At 35.9% G+C, this 24,754-nt stretch overlaps 1 long non-coding RNA gene across 1 annotated transcript; it reads right to left on the bottom strand.

Annotated features, from left to right (window-relative positions):
- Nucleotides 1-16,810: 16,810 nt before the first annotated feature.
- On the bottom strand, nt 16,811-17,337 carry LOC121990013. The gene is made up of 3 exons (XR_006114404.1): nt 17,306-17,337; nt 16,981-17,128; nt 16,811-16,891 (listed from the first exon to the last, which is right to left on the bottom strand). It is a non-coding gene; the product is annotated as an uncharacterized LOC121990013 (long non-coding RNA).
- Nucleotides 17,338-24,754: the final 7,417 nt, after the last annotated feature.

The raw sequence follows: 24,754 nt of genomic DNA, 5'->3' as shown, positions 1-24,754 counted from the left end.
TAATAATAAAAATAATTATAATTTGAACCAGTCTAATTTAATTAATCTGAGTTTAATAAATAATAAAGTTAATTCAAATTTAAATAATTCAAATCTAAGTAATTAAGATAAACTAATTAATTAAACATATCAACTTTAAATAATAAACTAATAAATCAAGATAATTTAAAAACTAATTTGATAAAGTCAAATATTAAAAATTTAAAAAATTCATAAAATAAAATTACAAATCTTAAAAAGACAAATTCAAAAGATAAGTCTATAAATACAAATTTGACTAAAAAAAATTCAAATCTTAATCCTAAATTAAATTAAAAAAATTTAAAAATAAAAATTCAAATCATAAAATAAAAAATAAAAAAATAATTTATCAAATTCTATAAAGATAAAATTTAATTTTAATTAGAAATTAAATTTTTAAAATTAAAAAGATAAAATTTTAAATAAGATAAATCCTAATGTTAAAAATTCAAAATTAAATCTTAAAAATTATACTTAAAACTTTAAAAAATAAAAGATTAAATATTAAAAATATTTATTCAAATTAAATGAAAAAAGAATTCAAATATAAATTTCAAAATTCATAAAACTAATTATAATAAAGTACTTGTAATTATGGAACAATGACTAATTCAAAATTAAATTTAAAAAATTTAAAAAATTCAAAATTAAATATCAAAATTCAAGAAAATAAATCTAGAAATTTTAACAAGGCAAATCTAAATTAAAAAAAATAAATAAAAAATTAGATTTTAAAACTAATTATCATAAAATACCTTATAATTATGGAACTATTAATAAAATTATACCCAATGAAATAATAAAATTAATAAAAATCAAAATGGGTTAAAGTGATTGACATATTTGTGGGTCCACATGAAATATATCAAATCAAGAATTTGATATATTATTAAAAATCAATAATTATTATTTCATTGACTTGCTTGACTCTAACATATTTTTTTTATACATGGATACTTGTATTCAATAATACATATAAATGTCATGTTATATATACTAGTTTAAGTTTTTTAAACTTAAAGTAGAATGGCTAGATAAGAAAAATATTTTTTAACACTTAATAATCTAGTATTAGGATACGGTGAGATGATAATATGTTAGAGATATTCAGTCTAAGTGTATCCAAGTTGGATAAAAAATATTTTACTTGGTTCAACTGTCTAGTATTAGGATACGGTGAGATGATAATATGTTAGAGATATTCAGTCTAAGTGTATCCAAGTTGGATAAAAAATATTTTACTTGGTTCACTCAGCTGAGAGTAGGGAGTCGTGCCGAGCTCGAGCCACCTAGGCTCAAGCTTGCATGAAATAAAAGTCTAAATCTACGAATAAGAATAAACGGGTGTTGCCTCCCTAGTGTTGGAGTCAAATGTGTTGGCGTTGCAAGGTTGCAAACATATTCTTAAATTGAAAACACATGGTAAAGATCATGAGTTTATAAGAGAAAAGATATCTCTATTGGAATGAGGCCTTTTGGGGAGAGCACCAGATCAAAGTCATGAGGGCTTAGGCTTAAAGTGGGGAATATCATGCCATTGTGGAGATATCTAAATTCTTTTCGATCCAACAATTGGTATCAAAGCCTGGACTGTCAGAAGGTTTAACTACCGACTGTGCACAAAAGCTATGATCTGATTGAGCCATGTGGGTACAATATTGACCTCGAACAAAGAAAGCGAGACTCCTATGTTCTGATCAAGAGGACCAGACACCAAGCAGGAAGTCCTAGTTGCAGCTAGGCAAGGAAGTCCTAGTAAGTCGGGTGGACTGAGGGGCAGCAAGACCTGGTGGGTCGAGGATTGGACGTGAGAAGCCTGTGGTCCTTTGTTTGGGGAGATTGTTGGAGTTGCAAGGTTGTAAACATATTTCCACATTGAAAACACATGGAAAAGATCATGGGTTTATAAGAGAAAAGATATCTCCATTGGAATGAGACTTTTTGGGGAGAGCCAAAGAGCAAAGCCATCAGGGCTTAGGCCTAAAGTGGACAATATCATGCCATTATGAAAATATTTAAATTTTTTTCGATCCAATAAAATGTAATCCACAACTTTACTACATGCTAAATATAATTGATCTAAATTTTATATCAGGAATGAAACAGCATTCGGGAAGGCTAATAAATTTTCGGAAATCCGCATCTTTACTACATGCTAGATATAATTGATCTAAATTTTATATCATGAATGAAACAACATTCAGGAAGATTAAGAAATTTCCGGCTACAGGTGGAATCCGAACAAGCAGGGAAAATAAAGTAAAAGATACCCAAATTATTTTCACTGTCAATCATGCACAAGAGAAATCAAAGGAAAATCGAGCAAGCAAACTCCAGAATAATAAAAATAAATGGCATAATAAAAGGTTGATACGTGGAACATACTTTTGCACATAACATATTATTCCCATACCCAAATTGATGCCTAATGCAAGGTTTAGAATGTGCTTAATTTCATAACTTCTTAGACACAATCCGATTTATCAAATAACATCTATGGTCGTCAAACATAATTGGTTTCACATCATATTGAAACTTATAATCGGAAACCCATATTATCCATGAAGTTTTTATTTCATGTGTCATAAACCAACAACCGAATCTAGCATATACTATAAAGTAATCCTAAGCATGGTTATAATCATAGCATCTTAAGCCTAAAAACTGAATCCACACATGACATCTAATATTATCATGATAAGGAAGAAGGAGGAATATAATGGTAACTAAACAAACCCATGTTTAATACAGCTACCAAGGAACCTAACATCCATAATTTATAAGAACCAATAAATTCATAAGATGGGAAGAACATACCTTCAACTCCTTTTTGCTACTAAACCTCTTCTTCTTCACCTCTCCTTATGGCTAGGTCCGGCGATGGTTGAAGCTAGGCTGGCGATGATGAGAGCTAGGGGTTGGGGAAAAGTTGCAAAACAATATTCTAGCTCCACTTTTCTTTCTAAGGATGTATATATATATTGGTGGTGCCAAGTACATTCCAAAAATACATTTGAATGATCTCATAATAAACTAAATTTCTATACATATTCATCTTCATATCAACCTCCTATGGGAAATAAATTCAAATCTACATATATTCATATCTCAATTTATTACATACCATATATGTGTGTAAATTTTTTTATACATTTAAAAGATTCTAAATTTTTTTATACACATTAATTTCCCTTTTTTTCTTATCAATTTTCCTATGGAAAATTCGGATTACCATATCCTCATATATATATATATATATATATATATATATATATATATACTAGTGTGATCGCACACGCGTTGCGTATGTAATATAATAATATATAAATTATTTGGGCCCCAACAATAAACTACTATAATGGTTTTTCCTATGAAAAAAATTATTTTAATTTAATATTATACTTATCTTAGTAAAAGAAATTAAGAAAAGTATATTTTTTAACATTATCGGCTTAAAATATTTATAGAAGCTTCTTTGATTATAGTGTTATCAATTCTAAGATGTGGGACTAAAGAGAACTTTATTTTTTTATATAAAACCATCAGAGAAAATTAATGATGAGAAAAATTCATAATAATACGTCAGAGTTGAGTCTCGAACTCTAGATCACTGATTGTTTCGCTTGTGGAATTACTAATAAACTTTGGAATTATTTGTAGTGTGAATAGAAAAAAGGACAGTAATGTAAATTTATTTTAGGCTTCACCAAAGTTAGTTAGTAAATGGGGGAGATTTTTAATAAAATAGTAAGATATATATATATATATATATATATATATATATATATATATATATATACTATTCGTATTTAAATTTTACACCTACCAAGCCTTGAATAACCTTTATTTATTAAATTCGGATTCATATATATATATATATATATATATATATATATATATATATATATATATATATATATATACACTGCACGACGCGCACAGTGCGTGACTGTGCGCGTCGCGCAGTGTATCATTATTTTTTTAATTTTGATTAAAAAAATAAATAAAATATATTTTTTACGATTTTATTGGTAGGGTTCAGACATCCTAATTCAGATATAATTTTTTAGTTAATTTTTTTTAAAGATTTTACCTCTAGGGTTTAGATTTTCCAATTGGACTATAGTATTTAGTTAAAAAAAAAAATTAAAAATGAAATAAATTTAAGTATTTACGGAGTATTGTAATATGTTAAGGGGATATCGTAACGTATTAGCTACTTATATAAAGAAATATTTTTTTTAATTTGATGTCTGTGTTTTGTTTTTTTTTTAAATTTTGAATTAAAAAAATAATTAAATTTTTTTAAGATTTTATTTTTAGGTTCATGCTTTGGGTTATAGTATTAAAGCTATTTTTTTTTTAGATTTTACCTCTAAGGTTTAGGCTTTGGGTTATAGTATCAAAGCTATTTAGGGTTCAGGCTTTGGGTTATAGTATCAAAGCTATTTTTTTTTAGATTTTACCTCCAGTGTTCAGGTTTTGGGTTATAGTATCAAAGCTATTTTTTTTTTTTTAGATTTTACTTCTAGGGTTCAGGCTTTGGGTTATAGTATTAAAGCTATTTTTTTTAGATTTTACCTCTAGAGTTCAGGCTTCCCAATTAGATTATAGTGTTTGGTTAAAAAAAAATTAAAATAAAATTAATTTAAGTATTTATTGAGTATTGTAATATGTTGAGGGGATATATTAATGTATTAAAAATTTATATAAGGAAATGTTAATTTTTTTAATTTAAAATATTTAAAAAATTTTAAAAAAAGTTATTAATTGATCTCTGCGCGACGCGCACAGTCGCGCACTGTGCACGTCGCGCAGGAGATCAAAACTATATATATATATATATATATATATATATATATATATAATTTTCTACATAAAATTCATATGTAATAAATTTTCTATAAATTTATGTCCATGAGTTATATAAATTTTACACATGGACTATATAAATTTAATATTCTTACTAGGCCTTGTAAATTTGATATATACCTATTTTGATTTAAAATAAACTTTATACATATTTAAATCCAACAGTTATAATTAATGTGAACTAACTTAATTAATTTAATCTAACTAAATCTATTTATTTAAATTATTCAATTAAATCTAAATTAATCAAATAAATCCTCTTAATTAAAACACTTTGGTTTTGGACACTACAAAATCATGTTTGTCTTTTACTATTCTTTTTATGTTTATTTTGATTAACTTTTGTTCAACTAACCTGTGTTGTCTTTTCTAAACAACAAAGCAAAAGAAAGTCTTTAGCAATTCACCTCCTCTTGCTAGCCACTCAGAACCTACAAAAATTGACAAGACTTTCCCCAATTATGAAGAGTTCAATGATGTTGAAATGCAAGTTATGGATAAAGAATTTGCATTATAGGTATATAAGTCATCATGATTATATATATTACTAAAATAAAGAGTTAATACAATTTAATGACACAACTATTTATCTTTTAGGGTGAATCAGTTATTTTGACTTGGATTCTAGCACATGCATTGCTACATATGGAATAGCTATTGAGGTCAATGGAGTTAATAACTTTCTCTATGGTGTTCTATTACCCAAGAATTGTATGCGTGCATCCATCGATGAAGCAATGTAAAAATCAACATGTTTGCCAGTTCTGATTCCCAATGAATGTATTGGTGATGCTATTGGAATACATGTAGCTTAGCCAAAACACTTGCTAATGCTACTACACAAGGTACATCTAAGCTAATATTTCAAAGTAAATATCTGTGAAATTATTTAGTATTGCATCTATCTAAAAAGTTTATAATTACAATTATTAGAAGCATCAAATGAAGAAAACTACTCGTCGCTACAAGAAAATATGTTATAATGGTTTATAAAAAAAATCCTTGTCTTTGAGAGTTTTTTAATCAAAGACAACGATTCATGTAAAATCATTGTCTTTGAGTTTTTTTAGGGGCTACGAGGAGGTGCCTCATCTGCACCAAATCGATCCTAGCGCTAGGACTTTGGCACTTGGTTGATTGATCGGGCATCCAAAATTGGGCTCACCCGAACTCATCTTATGCCTTCTCTCCTCGAGCAGTCTTCTTTTCTGGCATCTCATCCCTCGGAGGCATAGAGCGCACCCTTCTCATCCGTTGATGTACTCTTCCATAGCTTCTCGCCCCTCGGATGCACTGAGTCTATCGACTCACTTCCCATGCCACCCTTCTCCCTAGTTGTGTCTTTTGCTCGACTTCTTGTGTTCCTAAGTTCTTGCACACTTAGACACCAAGATCAAATGCAACAATACCTAACTTAACCAGTTGATTACATCAAAACTTTACCGGTGTTATCGGTGTACTTACAGAAACTAACCAGGAAGTCCATGTGGGTCAAGAGAACCTGACACATGGCAGCGAGACTCGATAGGTCTGGAGAACTCGATATCGAGAGGAAGCCCTGACAAGTCGATCCGATATTAAGAAGGTAGGTTGAGGTAAGAAACTGAAGTGGAGCAACAGGGAGGTCATATCCCGTGAAGGGATAAAACCTAGGTCGCTGATCCAACTGATGAAATTAGGAGGTTTCCAAGTTGAGATCAAGACAAATCTTAGTGTCTATTCTTACTCATCCAGCATTATACTACTATGCTAACTTTGTATTGCAGGGATACTTTTTATACCGTGGAGCTAACTCTGTTTTGAAGAATTCGAAGGGATCAGTCGACCGAACATAGCTGATGTGGTAGGGTTCAAATCACGCAAAGAAAATTTTAAAGTTAGGTGGATTGGTCGACCAAACCCAAGGATCGGTCGACCAAATATAAATTGGTAAACATAGTGGCAGATTCGATCGATCTCGACAAAGTTGGAAAACACAAGGATCGATCGACCAATCAAGGTGATCAGTTGACCGAACATTAAATGACATTAATGACACGAAGATCAGATCTCGGTGAAGAAGGAAAACTGGTTGATTAGTCGACCAATAGGGAAATTGGTTGACTGAAGTCTTTTTCGGTCGACCGAACAGTGCTTATAAAAGTACATCTCAAGCTTCGAGCCAAAATAACTTCTAAACAACTTTCTAATATTCTTTCTCTCTGTTTGTGCTGCTACTGCTCTACGCTTCAACTCTATGTGCAAGCTACGACACCAAATAGCTATAACGATCTTCATCTTATATCTTAATGTTTGGTACATTTACTTTTAGCTTGCATAACTCCTTGTAAACTTCATAGTATGAATTACCTCTTCTTCAAAAATTTCAAAAGGAGGAAAATTTTAGTGGATTACCCAAAGGTGCAATCAAGGATCATGGGACTTAGAGTAGGAGTCGACATAGGCTCCGAACCAAGTAACCAATTGTGTTTCTTGTGTTTTATTTTTACTATCTTATTCTTCTGTTTACTTTGATTCACTTTTACAATAAAATAAATGATTTGTAATGAACAATATTCACCCCCTTCGCTATTCTGATCCTTCACAAAGACAACAAATAAAATATGTTGTCTTTGAGCATTTTTGTTGTAGTGAGTGTAGAAAACAACTAGACTTTGTCATCAAGTGTGTCAAGATTGTTGCACATGCTGTATTGTTATTGTAAGCATGCACTTGAGAATGGAAGGAAATTGTTAATTTTTTTAGATCATGAGATATTTCAAGATGATTATGAACTGAACTTGTACTTTGAGGACGTAAGTCCTTTGTATCACTTGGAGTCAATTTCAAGAAATTTGGGGTTGTTTAAATATGGTAAGTCTTCGAATTACCTTAAATTTTATTTGTTCTTTTATTAATTTAGTATATAAGAAGCACATACTTTATTAGTTTAGTATTTAGTATTTAATATAGTTCTGATTTTCTTTTGTTTCAAATGGTAGGCATCTTTATAAAAAGTTGGTGAAAGAAAACAAGATTGATAAATTAAGATTTGTAAATCCTCATAGCTTCTCAAACTTTCAAAATACCACATAGGACAAAATAGGTAAAATTGAACGGTTGAACCAAAGGGCGAGTTTTTTAGCGGATAGGATGAGTGGTGCATTAGTTAATCAACTGATTTTGGTGCTAAGTTGCAACGGGTAATTAACATCCTTCATATCATTTTCAATTACTTTTTTTTAGTGAATTGTATGCACTAATTATGTGTTTGTGTGTAGTTTCTATTGGAATCTCATTGCCATTCAACCTCATAAGGAGATTGTTTACTTGTTGGATTCCCTAAGTCATCACATTTGCGATGAGGATTGGAAATATGTTGTGGAAATGTGAGTTCAGATATGCTTTCTATTATGCATTTAATTTAGTCATAAAACACTCATATATCTGTTGGTGCAATCAACCTCCAAGGTTTTAATGTCCGACAAATATGTTTAAGTATGTTTAATTGAGCTTGATCATGGGAAGTCCTAGTCGTGGCTAGGCAAGGGTGGAAAGTCAACCGAGTGACTAGTCCTAACTGCGATTAGGCAAGGGAAGTCCTAGTTGCAGGCTAGGCAATGAAAATCTCGATATATCGTGGAAGCTAGGTGGATTCGATAGGCTAGAGGACCTGCTCCTTGGGTAGTCGAATACTGAGGCAAGGAAAATCTCGGTATATCGTGGAAGCCAGGTGGATTCGATAGGTCTGGAGGACATGATCCCTGGGTAGCCGAATACTGAGTCCTGATGAGTGAAGCCAAGTGGAGAAAACCTTAAGGGGTGGTAACCTTAAGTTCTGGTGAGAGAAGCCAGATGATGAAAATCCTAAGGGGAGATAACCTTAGGTAGTGAGAAGTCTTGGAGGAGTGAACTCCAAGCAAGGTTGATCGGATGGTTTCCGGTTGACCGCGTGCGGTCAACCGGACCAACGGATCTCGATAAATCTAAGTTTATATTTAACATAATATTCTGTATTACTATTATTGTTGTTGGCTAATGTAGTATTGTAGGAAAAGTCTCAGTGGATCAGGTGATCAAACACTGAGTAGACAAAGTCCAAATAGATATGGAGGATCCACGTTTGACAGGTAGGTTGAGGTAAGCAATTGGAGGAGTTACAATGAGGTCGTGTTCTTGAAAGGAACAACCTAAGGCCGTTGATCCAACTGAAGAAACCGGGAATGTTTCCAAGTTGAGATCAAGACAGTTGAACTGTTTATTATTACTACTCATGCATTAGATATATTATTATTGTGCTAATATCTATTTTGCAGGATTATTGTCTAACACTATTTTGCAGGTTCGGCATGATCGGTCGATGTAACCAGATGATCGGTCGATCGAACTAGATGATCGGTCGACTGAACAAGGCCAACTCAGAGCAGATATCAGTTCAGACCAAAACAGAACAGGGTTCGATCAAAGCTTGATCGGTTGACCAAACCAGAGGATTGGTCGACCGAACCCTAATGACTCAACACAGTTCAGATCGAGCAGAAACAAAGAAGGAAAGCCTGCTGATCGGTTGACCGAACACATGGATAGGTTGACCGAACTATCATCACATTAAAGACGCAGTAAGTACGAATCTCTGCAAATCTCGACGAATAGGGAAGGATTCTGTTCGGTTAATCGAAAAGAAGGATCGGTCGGCCAAACCCTTAATGGTCATTAAATGCCGAAGATCGAATCAGCATCATATCTCAGCAAAGATGAAAGGGAGCTGATTCGATCGACCGAACATCGATGATTCTTATAAAAGAAAGCTTGAGGTTCGAGGCTGTGCAATGCATTCTGGTGGGTTCGAAGTTCATCTCTGTGAAAGTTGCTCGTGTTACTGCTACTACAACTCGCAAGCAACTACTTCATTCAAGTGCTGATTGAGTTTCAACTTTAACATACTATCGGTATACTTTTATTTTATTGCTTGCCTTGTACTTAACTCAAGTAAGATAGTAGGTTGTTACTATCTTATTCATTTTCTTGTATGCACTGCTTCTTTCCGAGGTTTTTAGAAAAAAGAGTTTCAGTGAATTGTCCAACGGTGCGATCAAGGATCGCGAGTCTTGGAGTAGTAGTCGACCTAGGTTCCGAACCAAGTAACCAAACGAGTCATTTACTTTCTGTTGTGTATTCTGATTGTCTTTAAAATGTTAAAAAAAAAAAGTTTTTAAAAGCACGATATTCACCCCCCCTCCTTTCTATCGCATTCGTTCGATCCTACAATATCAACTATGTTGAATGCATATATGAAGGCCGTTAAGATTGTTTAATTAGAATAAAGGAAGGAAAGGAAGAAAACATGTACAATGGGAAGTAATCAAGGTATGTGTACTTCTATTTCAATCAAATATTTTAATGTATATATTGGTCATTAACAATATGAATTTCCTTTAACGTAGGCTCCTAGGTAGACAGATGTGAAATAAGATTATTATTACGTGATGAGATTTATGAGATAAATTACTGAAGAAGTTATAACAGTCAGGGGGGGGTACACTGTGATTGAAAATAATATTTTATTTTTTATCTCAAAAGCTTATAAGTTATTTAGTTATCATTTTTTTCTAATTAATTATATTTTATTCTTTAAGATCATATAAATTATGTGTGCTAATAATTTACAAAAATGGAGTATTCTTAAGAAGAAATTGATGAAATACGCTATGAGGTAGTTCAATACATACAAGAACATATTTATAAATAAGTATATACATGAGTTCATCTTATTACATTTGAAAGTGATAATAAGCTATAAATTTATAGTTTTTTTCCTTTGGGAGAATGAAATTGAATTTGAAAATAATAATATTTATACTGAATTTGAATCAATTTTATTTTTATTTATGGGCTGGTTTAGCCTTCATTTTTTTCATGCTAGATATAAACATATATATTGTGTATTGTGTTATCTGCTTTTGAGTGCATGTACATTTTTTTCTCTCATTTTTGTGGCCTTCAGTACAAATCTCGGGTATATCACGAGGAGATGGAGGATGATTGGCAGGCTTGAGTCTTGATTGAGCCCAACCTGCACTCTAGCTAGTTATGTCTTGGATTTCTTGTCCTCTTACTTCCCCAGCTGGACACGATTGGCTCACCTCCTATTTTGCACGGGAACTTAGATGAGATATAGGAAACTTTTTGGTATATTTTTTCCTAACCTTGAAGGTGTCTTACTATATGGAGACTCATCTCTTTGGTTATCTCTCCAGGAGTCCTTGTCTTTCTTGGGGACTCACCTGAGTTTTACAGGTTCAAAGGTCTAGGTCTAGTGGAAGCCTTTTTGTGTGTGTGTGTGTGTGTTTCATGGCCTAATTCGCTAATTTAAATGACTTAGTGAATAAATAAAAATAGTGTTTACTTTTATTCCTTGTTTGCATCTTGCTTGTCTTGCTATTTGGTCTTAACCTATTTATTCTCTCTAAACGCTGTGAGGCAAATTTGGTTAGGTGTAAGGAAGGGATGAAAATGGAAGTAAAATGCTTTTTTGAGAAGATGCACAAGTGGAGAAATTTAATCGAACAATGTAATGTAAGATATTTTAGAATTCATATGTGTGATTCTCTATCTCTTGTGGATAATATTTAGTTTTATAAACTTAGCTCGGAAATATATGGAATATGACTACATATTTTTTTGATTTAATTGTGATTTAATTGTTGGTAGATTATGAGTCTATTGATGACACATTCATTGTAATTGATGCATGTATGTTCTTGATTAATGATACTTTGATGATAGTTTGATGATGCTTGGATTGATTTTATACAAGGTTTGATTGATATATAGTTAAAAGTGTGTTAGCCGAATGTTTTTTAATTATTTAAACAATTTATCTTTTAAATATAAGACAATGGTTTTGTAAATATATTATTTAAATAAAACAATGTTTTAAAATGCTGCAAAACATAATCAAAGACAATAGTTTTAAACGGTTATCAAACTATTATCTTTCAATTGAAAACAAAATAGTTTTATTTTTGTTGTCAAACTGTTGTCTATTCCATCTAAAGACATCGGTTTAAACATGTTGTGAAACTATTGTCTAAAACACTTAAAGACAACAGTTTAAAATCATTATTAAACTGTTGTCGATCACACTAAAAGACAACGATGAAAAACCATTGTCAAACCATTTTCATTGATCAAAAGTTAATGATTTTTAATTGTTGTCTTTGAATGCTCCTTTTAACAACACATCTTTTAACAATCATTTTCTGGGCCTACGATAACAGTGAAAAATCGTTGTTAATGAGAGTTTTTCTTGTTGTGCATGTGGATAAGAGAAGTTGGAGACCTTCACTGAGATGGTGGTTCCAACCGAGGGGAAGTCGAGTCTACACCCAACCTCCTAGTTCCTAGGCCTCCTGGCTCCTAGGATTCTTGGCCTCCTGGCTCCTTGGCTGCCCTTGGCCTCCTGTTTCCTGACCCTCCTGGCTTCTTGACTCCAGCTCCTTAGCCTCCAAGCTCCCAAACCTCCTGGCTCCTAGGACTCCTAGCTCCCAGGCCGCTCAGCTCCCGAGCCTCCTGACTCCCATACCACCCGGCTCCTTGTCTTTCTGGCCTTATGATCCCGAGGGTAATTAGTGGACATCACATGGATAAAAGAAGTTGGAGACTTTTACTGAGATGGTGGTTCCAATAGAGGGGAAGTCGAGTTGATGTCAGGCCTCTTGGCTCCTAAGCCTCCTAGCTCCTTGGCCTCCCAGCTCCTAAGCCTCCCGGCTGTTAGACGTGGCACTTGAATGCACATGTTGAGAAGAGGAGAGGGTGCCCGTTCCTCTTCCTCCTTTAAATGCAATTGGAGCACATGTTATACGAAGAGGAAGAGTCTTGATCTTCTTTTATATATATGTATGTCCAAGTGATCAGAAGAGGGGTGCAAGAGGTGAAGAACATATCTTGGTTTGTCCATTACCATGGAGTGGGATGTGGTTGTAGGATCGAAAAGCACTAGAGGGGGGGGGGGGGGGGGGGGGGAATAACGTTTGTAACTAATTCATTTGTTAAGAAATAATCAAGTAAACATGCAACGGAATAAACAAAAATCAAAACAAACACCAAGATTTTACTTGGTTCGAAGCTTGTGGTGACTCCTACTCTAAGACTCACACATGAGAGTGCTTTCGATGGGTAATCACTAATCAATCGTAAAATCTTTACAAATTACAATAGATAAATAATTTAAGTGCAGAAAAAGTATACCAACAACTAAGAGTGAGAAATTCTGGGCTTCAGGTTGTCGGAGCAGTGCTACGACTTCTTCGGATCGTCTTTAGAGCAGTGCACAGAAGAAGGATCGCGATTTTGTGTTCTTGCTGTGCATCTGCTCAAGACTGGCTTAAATAGCCTGCTGAAGGCGCCTTCAACCTCCATGGAAGGCGCCTCCAGCAGGGATTCTTATCCCCTATCGATCGGTGTTGATAACTCCCGCTGCCTGCGCTGTTTATCCACCCGAAGACACCTCCAAGATCCATGGAGGGCACCCTCCATCCAGTGTCCAAGGTGCCTCCAGCAGCTTTGGAGGGCGCCTTCTGCCCTGCTGCGTAGAGTCTTCGACTAATGCACCCGAGGCACCTCCAAGCTCCATGGAGGGCGCCTCGGGTACTGTTCATCCGAGGCTTCTATTGTGCAACTCCCTTCCTGCAAGGCATATTAGTCCACAAGTAAAGTATACCCTATAAAACAAAGTTAGCACAATAAAATAAGATAAATATAAGTATTTGATAGTCACCGGACTATCCGATTCTGACTTCGAATTTCCCAGAAACCCTAGGTCGAACCAATGCCTACTATTCCCTCTTCGAGGAACACACCCTCACCTGCTCCTCTTAGGAGAAGTTACCTGTTGCCAGATTGGTCCTCTAGACTGACTGGACTTTCTGCCTAGTGTTACCATCCCCTAAGACCTAGGGTTACCACCCTCTAGGGTTTTCCATAGCCTAGGGTTACCACCCCCTAGAGTTTTCCATAGCCTAAGTTTACCACCCCCTAGAACCTAGGGTTACCACTCCCTAGGGTTTTCCACCTGCCTAACTGCAGCTAGGACTTTCCATCACTTAGGGTTACCACCCCCTAGGACCTAGGGTTACCACCCACTAGGGTTTTCCACCTGCCTAGAATCCATTAGGACTTTTGCCTAAGAACACTTAGGACTTTCCTGTAAGCTCATTTAAACTTGTTAGATCACAAGAAAACTTAACTTTGGACCCTATGCTATAATCAAACCCCAGGTTCGATCATCGGATGCTTCCAGCACCAACAATGGTTTGTGTATATAGGTGAAGGTTCCTACGTAGTGATCTTATTCGGGACAGTAGCTTCTTCTTAGTGGTGATTGTTGTCGGGACACAATGACTTCTTCCTGGTGATCTTCTTCAAGAAAGCATCTTCTCTTTCTCTGTGTCGAGTACTATGAGTTTAGTTTGTTTTTGTACAAAATTGTTTCTTATAAGCAACAATGGTATTAGAGCCATTGCTCTAGGGAGGAGAAATCCCTCAAGCGATCGACAATCACATCGCAACCTCTACCACGTAGTCGCGCTGGGAAGAAGCGACTGAGTCATGTTTTCTCCATCGCCATTAGTTGTGCCATCGCCAGGACTAACTCAAGCACCAAAGAAGGGGGTTGGAAACCGGTGTCCGTGGCCAGCGAGGGCCCGTTACTACGTTGAAAGGCCGACAAACGGTGACTAGCGTGTTCATCGCTGTCGGTGAGGAGAGGCATGCTACAGTCCATTTTGACAAAGTTCAGTAATTTAAGAAAATGTTTGATTTTTATAAATCAAATAAAAAAATAAAAATGTGAGCACGGTCTCACATGTGAAAACAAAATCAAGAAAGTGTGAGAATAGGGATGACAATTTTTCTCGCGGGGAAAATCTGAAATGAGGATGGAGATCTTCGATTTTTTCGGAGATGGGGAGGGTTTGAGGTGGGTATGGGAATACTATCCCCATCCCCGAACCCGCCCCGAATATTATTATTATTAATAAATAATAATAATAAGATTTTTTAAAAAGTATTAAATTTTTTGAAAATATTAATAATAATAATATTATTATTAATATTGATATTAATATTAATATTATCATTAATAATAATAAAATAATAATAATAATAATATAAATTAAATTTGGGGATGGGGCGGGGATGGGGATTTGATCCCCGTGGGTTCGGATTCTAGGAATCCCCGAATCCGAAAAAATGAAGACGGGGCGGGGATGGGGATGACAAACCTGCCCCCGCCCTGCCCCGCCCCATTGCCATCTCTACGTGAGAAGCTTTGTCATGAGGGAAAAAAAAGAAATAGAAAGTTTTTTTGATAAAATTAATTGGAAATTAGATCTTGTGTTTTATTTATTTTTAATTAATTATGCTTGGGTTTGGATTTACATCACTATCTAATGATCCATGTTATGCACCGCAAGTGTACGATTATGTCATCAGTAATAAAAAGATATCGAATCCATAGGGACTGTTGATTAAGAACTAGTTAACTTCGCACGGCGAATTCACTACAACAAAAACCCTCATAGACATCGGTTTTCCACCAATGTCTATTACATTTTCGACCGATGTCTATGAAGGCGATGTAAAAAGTGTGCCATTTTAGACATCGGGTTATAACCGATGTAGTATCACTTAACGACATCGGGTGTAAAACCGATGTAATATTATATGTTAATAACACCAGTTTTGACAGCGGTATACAACCGATGTAATATTAGTAATGACACCGGTTTTGCAGCGGTGGAAAACCGATGTAATATTAGTATTGTTTAACGACACAAATTCGATTTCCGAAATAGTGGAAAACCAATATTATCACCAAGCAAATCATAAAATTAAGTTAATATTATTAATTCACTAAGAAAATCACAAATAAAAATGCACCGATGTATCTAAACACACCAAGTCAATATCCATATAACCAACACATAAATATTCTTCTTACAACATAAAAAGATAATAATATTGTGCATAGGGCTGTAAATGAACCAAGCGTTCGTGAACAAGCTTGGTGTTCGGCTTGGTAAGAGCTTGTTTATGTTCGTTCAATATACATTATATTAATTAAACAAACAAGCTTGAACAGCTCGTTATGCTAAACAAACAAGCTTGAACACATATGTGTTCAGCTCGTTAACATTCGTGAATAATGTTCGTGAACAACATTCGCGAACAATGTTCACGAACAATATTTATTAATAAAATTCTTTCCAATATGCTAAATAAATAATAAAATAAAATAAAATAACTAAATTTAAATTATCAAGCTTAATGACCAATCAAACAATTAAAAGTTTCAAACAATCAAACAAGCTTGAATTGAGAGCTTGATAACATCTAAATGAACCAAGCTCAAACCAAGCTCAAGCCAAGCTCGAACCAAGCTCAAGCCAAGCTTGAATTGAGAGCTTGATAACATCTAAACGAACCAAGCTCAAACCAAGCTCAAGCCAAGCTTGAATTGAGAGCTTGATAACATCTAAACGAACCAAGCTCAAGCCAAGCTTCAAACAAGCTCAAGCTCATAAAAAATAAACCAAGCCAAGCTTGAACACTCATTTCAAAAGCTTGGTTCATTTTAAGCTCGGCTCGGCTTGGCTCGATTATCTTATCAAACAAGCTTGAACACCCCAAAGCTCGGCTCGGCTCGGCTCGGCTTGTTTACAGCCCTAATTGTGCACATCAAGTCAGTATCCACAAATTACACATAACTATTTTTCTTACAACATCAAAAGGTAATAGATAGTACACAAATATTCTTCTTACTGGTGCCACCGTTATCCTTCTTGCTTTGTGTAGAGATTTAACTAAATCTTCCCTAGTGTTCTCTTCCCCTTCAGCCACTCACATTTCCAGCTTTTAAAATAACACTCAGTAAACGTCTAATTACAGAATCCCTGGAAATTCAAAGACTGGATTGCTCTGTCTCCATCTCGAAGCCACATAAGATCATCTCTCCCACCTAAACATATAGGTGACAGAAGTGAGATGGCAGTAGCAAGGAGTTCATACCTATTTAGTTAAGATTCAGCAAGCAAACATGATAAGTACCATGTAGTGAGGGCAAGTCAGAAGGCCAAGGGCGCTTGAGCCTAAGTGGAAAGGAAGATGGATACATTGGAAACGTTGTTAAAGGCTCAATCTCCCAAAGAGAGACTCTTGGCTGCCTCTCTCCAGAAGTTGACTCATCCCAGCCAACCTACAAGAAAAGCCAGATTAAGTTTCAAGAGGAAGTGGCAAATTAAGAACTTAGCGGTGGCATTCAAGAAACATTAATGGATTGCAACACTTTTACATGTTACTATAAAAGTCAGAAAACGGTTATCACATGGCAGGTTTGCTGAAGAGGAAAGTCAGAAAACTTTAGTATATATACCTTCACAGAGCGCCAATATGAATTTGGCCATCAAATAGGATCTAGATCACTTATCCTTGTGACAGTGCCCATATATCTAATAATAAAAGGACAAGGCAATTAGAAGCTACTGTGCATTAAAAAGCCTGTGACAAACTAATATAGATGCTTTTAATATAAATAGGGGAAAGCAATACTCAATTTCACATCAGATAGCTAATGGATGTTCCAACAGCAAAAAGAAAAATGCAACTCAGGAATGAGAAAGGCTACAGTACCAACCTGCGCACACTAGACTCCTCAGTTTCAAATAACATTCTAAAACACATGCCGATGGAAACACGGGTCTGATATACTGCTTTGACATACTTATCTAGAGGGATGACAAACTCTGAAGGGCTTGCCCTGATAGCAAAGATTATGCTCAAAGTTATAGCTCCTACAACAATAAAGGCAAAATTGTGCTGAAGTAATTACCCAAATTGAGTGTACAACTCCATTGATTGAACCAAATAGAAAGAGATGGTCAAATCGACTCTTTCTCTAAAAGCTTTCTTTTTAGATCTTTTAGAGCATGAACTATTTCTGGTTCTAAATTGTGCTTAAGCAATTTTCCTTGCATGGAAGTTGACCTGGCAGAATCAAATAAATGAATAACAGCAACTGATGGTCAATTATTTTTAGAACAGCTTGGCACCCGTGAATCTAATAATCAGTATCTATTCATAGAACACAGCAATTAAGGCTCTTTATTTACCATAACAGACTAGCAAATAATGTTTAAGCTTCTTAATACAGTCACCTCATTTTTTAAATATCCAAATATGGTCCAGTGCAAACTTGTAATTTATGCTCTAAATCAAAATTATGATTCATCTATGCTAGCAGCATAGAGACGACAGAACAGAAACGCCAGCACCAAATAGAAGGTAGGCTCCAGTAGCAATTGATGAACTTGTTAGGGACTGGAGATAAGCTTCGGCAGTCTATAACGGCTGACAAACTGAAGGAATCCAAGGCCTTAGGTAATATAAAACCCCCCTCTTCTCTTCTTCTTCCTCTTTTGTTCTCCTGCTCTTCTTGCTCTTCCTTTCCAAGTCAGCTAACACCATTGCATATGATTTATATGTTGAAACCTGCTACTATGTTGCTTTATCTTTATGAGAAAATTTAGTTAAACTCTTAACATTTTAGACTGGTTTATTTTTAAAATGTTAGCTATATGGGAGCTCAGTCTCAATGGAGGTGAGGGAATTAACTTTGGCATATATGCTCTCACCAGGTATGTAGGTGTGCATATAACTACCAGGGAGATAAAATGCATTACTAGAGACGCAAAACAGAAACACGGCCTGTAAAGCCAATGTAGACAATGAGGATAATTTCTTGGAGAATGAAAAAGGCCCCATTTGGAACTGTTTCTTCTATGCTCTTTCTTCTTACAACTCAGGCCTAAGATCCAACACCAACTTCCTTCACAATTCACAAGATGACTGAAGAAGTCAGAGTCAAAAACAAAGCAACGTGTCATTCAACCCTTAGAATCCCTTTTTCTCCCTTCAACAGAGAAATCTTCTAGATAATAAACGCAACAAAAGCTACTTCAGAAACAAATGAAAATCAATGCCCAAACAATTGAATCTAGAAAGTAAAAAAAAACTCTAATTTTAAGCTTTTTCAACATTATAACCAAGTAATAATTTAATAAACACCAAGACGAAATAAGTAGTAAACCCTAAATGGAAAAAGCAAGTCCTTCCTTCCGCATGTGAAAACAATAGGTCACAACCTGTAAAGCTAATACAAGATGGATCCGAGGAGAAATTAAACTAAATGCAGCAGAGAAATCGTACATATCTGGAAGTAGAAAACAGAAATTACCAGATGGAACAACAAGATCGGAAAGGCAGCTCGATCTGAGGCACCATTGGACCAACAAGATAATGAAAAAAAAAAACTCAAACATAGTAACTTTAAGCAAGAATCTGAAGATAAAAATAGCAGATCTAGAATCGTAGGTCCTTGGATCTCGACGGAAAACGCAAGAGAGGTACATTGCGGCGAAGAAATCGCCTAGATCCCGGGTCGAGGAAGGAAGTTTACCTCATCGACAGGAAGATCCGACAACGACTGGATCTCGGGAACTCTCAGATCTGTCTCCGCAGAGAGCTTGGAGAGGAGAAGAGGGAGGTGAGGCTGAGTGAAGAGTGAAGTGTTGGAGGGAAGAGTGAAGTGTATACGGTGGACGGCGCTCTAGGTTTAGGTTTAGAGGGAGGAGTGAAGTGTTGCAAATTTTGGCTAAGTATTGGTGGAAAAATTAAATTATTTTATTTTGGTTCATTAACACCGGGTTTTAAAAACCGCTGTTAAAATCGGTGTCTATTAATGAAAAAAAGGCGCTCATAGACATCGCCTAAAAAATCGATGTCTATGAGTGAAAATCTGCGCTCATAGACACCGATTTTTGGAAAAATCAGTGTAAAATACTCAAAGACATCGGGTTTTGCTCAAAACCGATGTTGTTCCACCGATGTCTATGAGGGTTTTTCTTGTAGTGATTATCTAGACAATCTAAAGTTGTTAACAAACTCTAAAGAGAAAGAGAAGAGAAAAGAGAGAGAATGGATCTTAAAAGGAATTGAGCTAGAGGATGGAGGATGATAGATTCTAGGATTTTGGTTCTCTTGTAATGCTAGGTGATGTTACATAGATTGCTTAGTTTCTATCCTCTATGTTCATGCTCTTGTAGGAAGTTAGATGCATTACCGACTCTCCCCTACAGTGGATAAGCCAGCATGATCTCCTACTCCATGTCCTATGCTACTAAATAGAAATGATTCCTATGAAGTCCATTAGCGGGGTAGCCCTATCACAACACCCCTCTGCCATACAACATAGAAACACACTAACACATAATAACATAGAGATAGAAATAGTGATTATGTTTGATCCCCTACTTCCTTGTGGAGATTTGCTTCTCCTTTCAAGGTGATACCTTAGATGTCCATTAGCGGGGTAGCCCTATCACGACACCCCTCGATCATATGATCTAAGATATTCTCCCTATGGGATTAACAATTCTATACAACCATTTGATAAAATATGTAAAAGATATATATAAGCATTCATACACACACATCATCAAACATGAACAAGGCGTCAACAAGTCATTGAATAGAAACATGACAAATCTACATAGTTTTACATCTCCATCACATCAAAAATGCTTCCTACATCCTAAATCTGGAGATATACTCAACCCTAGATGTGAGAAGAAGGGGAAGAAGAGATGCTTGCCAATATTTCCGATGTCGTGGGGATGCCTCCTTGCTCCGGAGATGGATGGATCGTGAAGGAATGGAGGAGAATGAAGCTCTAGGGTTTCTTCCTAAGGGGAGAACCCTTCCCCAAGGAGAGGGACGAAGTCTCAAACCCAAGATGAGTCAAAGAATGAGGATCTTGACCCTTTTATACCTCCTCCAAACTGCCCAGGAAAACTAGGATTACAGGGGTCCAGTAAACTAGATTTTTCACCCATTAAACAAGGTTTTATTGTGATTCACCCTGAACTAAAGTTGTATCTCTTGCGATTATCTTCAATCTGATATTTGGATCGAGCCATGGCTCCAACCGAACCGAAAGTTATGGCGGTTCAAAGTTTGGTCTGCAGTCTGGGCGGAGGTCCAATTGAACCCACAATTGGGAGGCACGGCCATGCCATTTAGCACGGGATTGAAGCACTATCACTCTGTTGGATCTGAAGAAAAGTTGTAGATCTTGAAGTCAGCTACGTTTTGGTATAAAGAACATCCCGAAACTCCAACGGAGCGCAAAATTATGGTCGAATTACGATCTGTCTGCAATCTGCCCAGAATTCAGCACAGCTCTGTTTTGGCGTGGCACGACCTGTGTTCTTCGTCACACGACCGTGTTGAATCTACACGGCTTCCTCTCGGGTTGATTCACATGGTCGTGTGACTTACACGGTTGTGGCCTTCTTCTTCTCTGCCAAAGACACACGACCATGTAGGTTTACATGACCGTGACTTTCTTCGCCTCTGGAAAGTTGGCATGGCCGTGTGCTGCCTGACCCAAGGGGATAATGGCATAGTTGTGTGCCTCACACGGGCATGGCTTGATTTGCCTATGATGGGGGAGCATGACCGTGTGGGTCACACGGCTGTGGCCTTCCTTGTCTCTAGAACATTGGCACGACCAAAGCATGATAATAAAAACAAATAGTGTCCTGTCAATAAAACAAGCAAAGAGTAGATCTCCGAATAGAATATAATGAAAGTATGATATTATAATGAAATATGGTGCAATAAACATAAATTATGCTAATAAATATAAGTAGATGCATAAAACATGCATAAAAGTATATATAATCTACGCATATCAGTCCAATCTGAACTGATTTTGTTCATTTGGACTAGACCATATCAAATTGGGTTGATCCAAAAATATCCTAATCTGGTTAAAATTATTAGTTGGTTTAACCAGATAAATTAGGATGATTTAATTAAATGAGCTTATATTAAATAAAAATAACTGAATATCCCAATTAGATTAGTTCTAATGAAGACAAGAGACTTAGGATTCAGTTTCCTTATCGATCGATCCAATGTGTCAGTCAACTCGAACTCCTTAAATAAAGAAAATATGTTTTTCTTATTTGTTTATGGATTATGTATATTGCTCCATGTATGTGTGAGAATTGAATTTGACCGGTTTTGTTACTAGTTTGTCAGTTTTGTACTAACATATTATTTTCAATTCCAGATACCACGAACAATATACACAATGACTAGTCACAATGTACAACAACATAAGCTTTAGGAGGAGATCAAGGAGCTTGATTATGACCCTATTCATGGAGTTGGATAGCTTATTAGTTGGCCCAATCAGATATTATGGAATCTCGAACGAAAAGAGTTTCCAGTCCTGGACAAACATAGAAGATGGGCTCTGGTTCAATTATTGACGGAACATCTTAGAGATATAAGACACAAACTAATAGACCATTCTGAAGGGTGCATCTCATATTCAGAGATGTGCAAGAATTTACTTCATTTAGCATGGGATTTTGAAGAATCAGAAGAGGATCTAGATTGCAAAGAAATGGGTCCCTTAGAATGTGAGAAGGATCTAGAAATGGATCTCGCAAAATCTGAGGAGTATCTAAAAATGGATCCCAAAGAATCTGAGGAGGAAGATCCTAAAGAATCAGAGGAGGATCTGAAAGAGTGTGTGAAAGATCCAGAAATGGATCTGAATATGGATCTGATGGATAATATTGAGGTTGATCATGCCTTCATCGAGTCTGGGATGAATGGGATATTATTACTCACTACACTAGTATTTTTTTCTAATGGGATTGGTATTGGCTTATCTAACAAAATAGAGTTCAGTTGTTATCACTATCACTATGTGTGGATAACATTAAGCTCATATTAATAAAATCATGTAATAGAGATTGTTATTATGTACAAACAGTGATATTTTAATAAAAAGTCATGTTATGCGTTAACAAACTTGAAAAAAAAAGAATATTATGCGTTAACAGTTTTAACAGAATGATTAGTTTATTTAATGATACGTTCTTTGCATGATTAGTTCATTTGATGGGATATGTGTATATAACTAATCAATGTTGATTGGATTGAAACATACAAATGATGAGTGAAAATATAATTACCATTTGATTTTATAAACTAATTCTAATTTACACTGAGTCAATAATTAATTACATACATATGAATTATACTGAAATAATAAATAATGTATTTATTGATTGTAGATTATGGCAACTAAGAACATCATAGCTGAACTCAATAAGAGAGAGAAATTATATGGGGATAACTATAAAATTTGACACCTCAAGATATAATATGTTCTTGAGGAGCAAGAAGTTCTAGAGGTTGTAAATCAATTTATGGATAAACTTGCTGATGGTTCGACATCACAGCATAGACGTGATCTTGTTGCCTATAAGGCATGGTAGAAAAAAAGACTCCATTGATAAGGGGGTATTGATTACTTCAATGGTAGATGACTTGATATTTGAGTATAAACCATTACTATTAGCTCATGCTGTCTAGGCAACCCTTAGGGAGAAGTACAGTGGAGTAAGTCTCAGTAAGCTTTGTCAGCTGATAATTAAGTTTGACAACTATAAAAAACACTCAAATGTTACCATGACACTGTTGGGACCTTAGATGGCTAGAGGGGGGTGAATAGCCTCTTTGAAAAACACTAAACACAAATTTCTTCAAGAACTTTGTTAGCACAGCGGAAATAGAAAACTAAAACAAGAAAGCACAGCACACTAACTCAGAGATTTACGAGGTTCGGGGATAACTTGCCCCTACTCCTCGGCGTGTCCGTAAGGTGGACGAATCCTCTTGATCTTTCGGTAGATCACACCCCGGAAGCTATCCGGCTAAAGGATTCTCCTTCTCGGTGGAGTAACCTCTCCACAAAGTCTTTAACAGCAGTAAGAAATTAAGCACAAGACTTACAGTAGTGGCTCAAATGAAATGATCAAAGGAAGCTCACAGCCACAATCAGCGAAGAACAAGCACACTGCTTCAATCTTCCAGAGAGTTTTTCTCCACAGTTTTTCACAGCAAGAGCACACAAAATCCTTGTCACGAGAGCCTCTCCTCTCCACCTTCATATGCCTCTCTGCTCTGTAACGGATCTCTGCCAAACCTGCAGCAAATCCCTGCAACCGTCCACGACGTCGCCAATCACACTTCTTCCTTGTCTGATTGTCTCAGCTCCCACCAATGGCATCCTCGTTTCCACTGGTACCTCTGAGCTTGAACCTATCAGCACAAGTCAAGCTGATTTCGACCAAACGGCTGCCAGCAGATCGCAAACGAGACGTTGCTACCAAAACTGGTTTGTCCGCAACGAGACACAGCAAAAGCCTTTTGTTGCCTTCTACTAATGATCCTTAATTTGAATTCACCCAACATCGTAATCTGTAACCTGAAACTTCGAGAAAACTTGCAGCAGATGGTTAGAAACGAAATAGGTAAAAGCAATTGCGAATCAGAAACAATAAGAGAAAGCGCATGCAAAACAAGCCATACTGTGGATCGGTCAGCAGACCGATCCACGCTTCTATTTATCATCACTGATCGGTCTGGGGACCTCAGGTCTGATCGGTCCCAAGACCGATCCACCCCTTCACGCAAATCTGGTAGCTGATCGGTCTAGGGACCGATCAGACTCACTGGATCGGTCCGTAAGACCGATCGGTATCCACTGCGATCGAGATCATCTGATCGGTCCCCGATCGACAAGATACACTGATGTGCTCGAGTGTTATCCGATCGGTCCCCGATCGACAAGATACACTGATGTTATCGAGTGTTGCTGATCGGTCCCCGCATCGATCAGAACCGATCGGCGCACCGATCACCGCCATTGCACCGGATCGGTCTGCAGATCGATCCAAAT

The sequence above is a fragment of the Zingiber officinale genome, chromosome 6B (assembly GCF_018446385.1).
Source record: "Zingiber officinale cultivar Zhangliang chromosome 6B, Zo_v1.1, whole genome shotgun sequence".
NCBI classification, from domain to species: Eukaryota; Viridiplantae; Streptophyta; class Magnoliopsida; order Zingiberales; family Zingiberaceae; genus Zingiber; species Zingiber officinale.
Note: the sequence above shows the minus strand (reverse complement) of the source record. Positions and strands in the feature narration are given on the sequence as shown.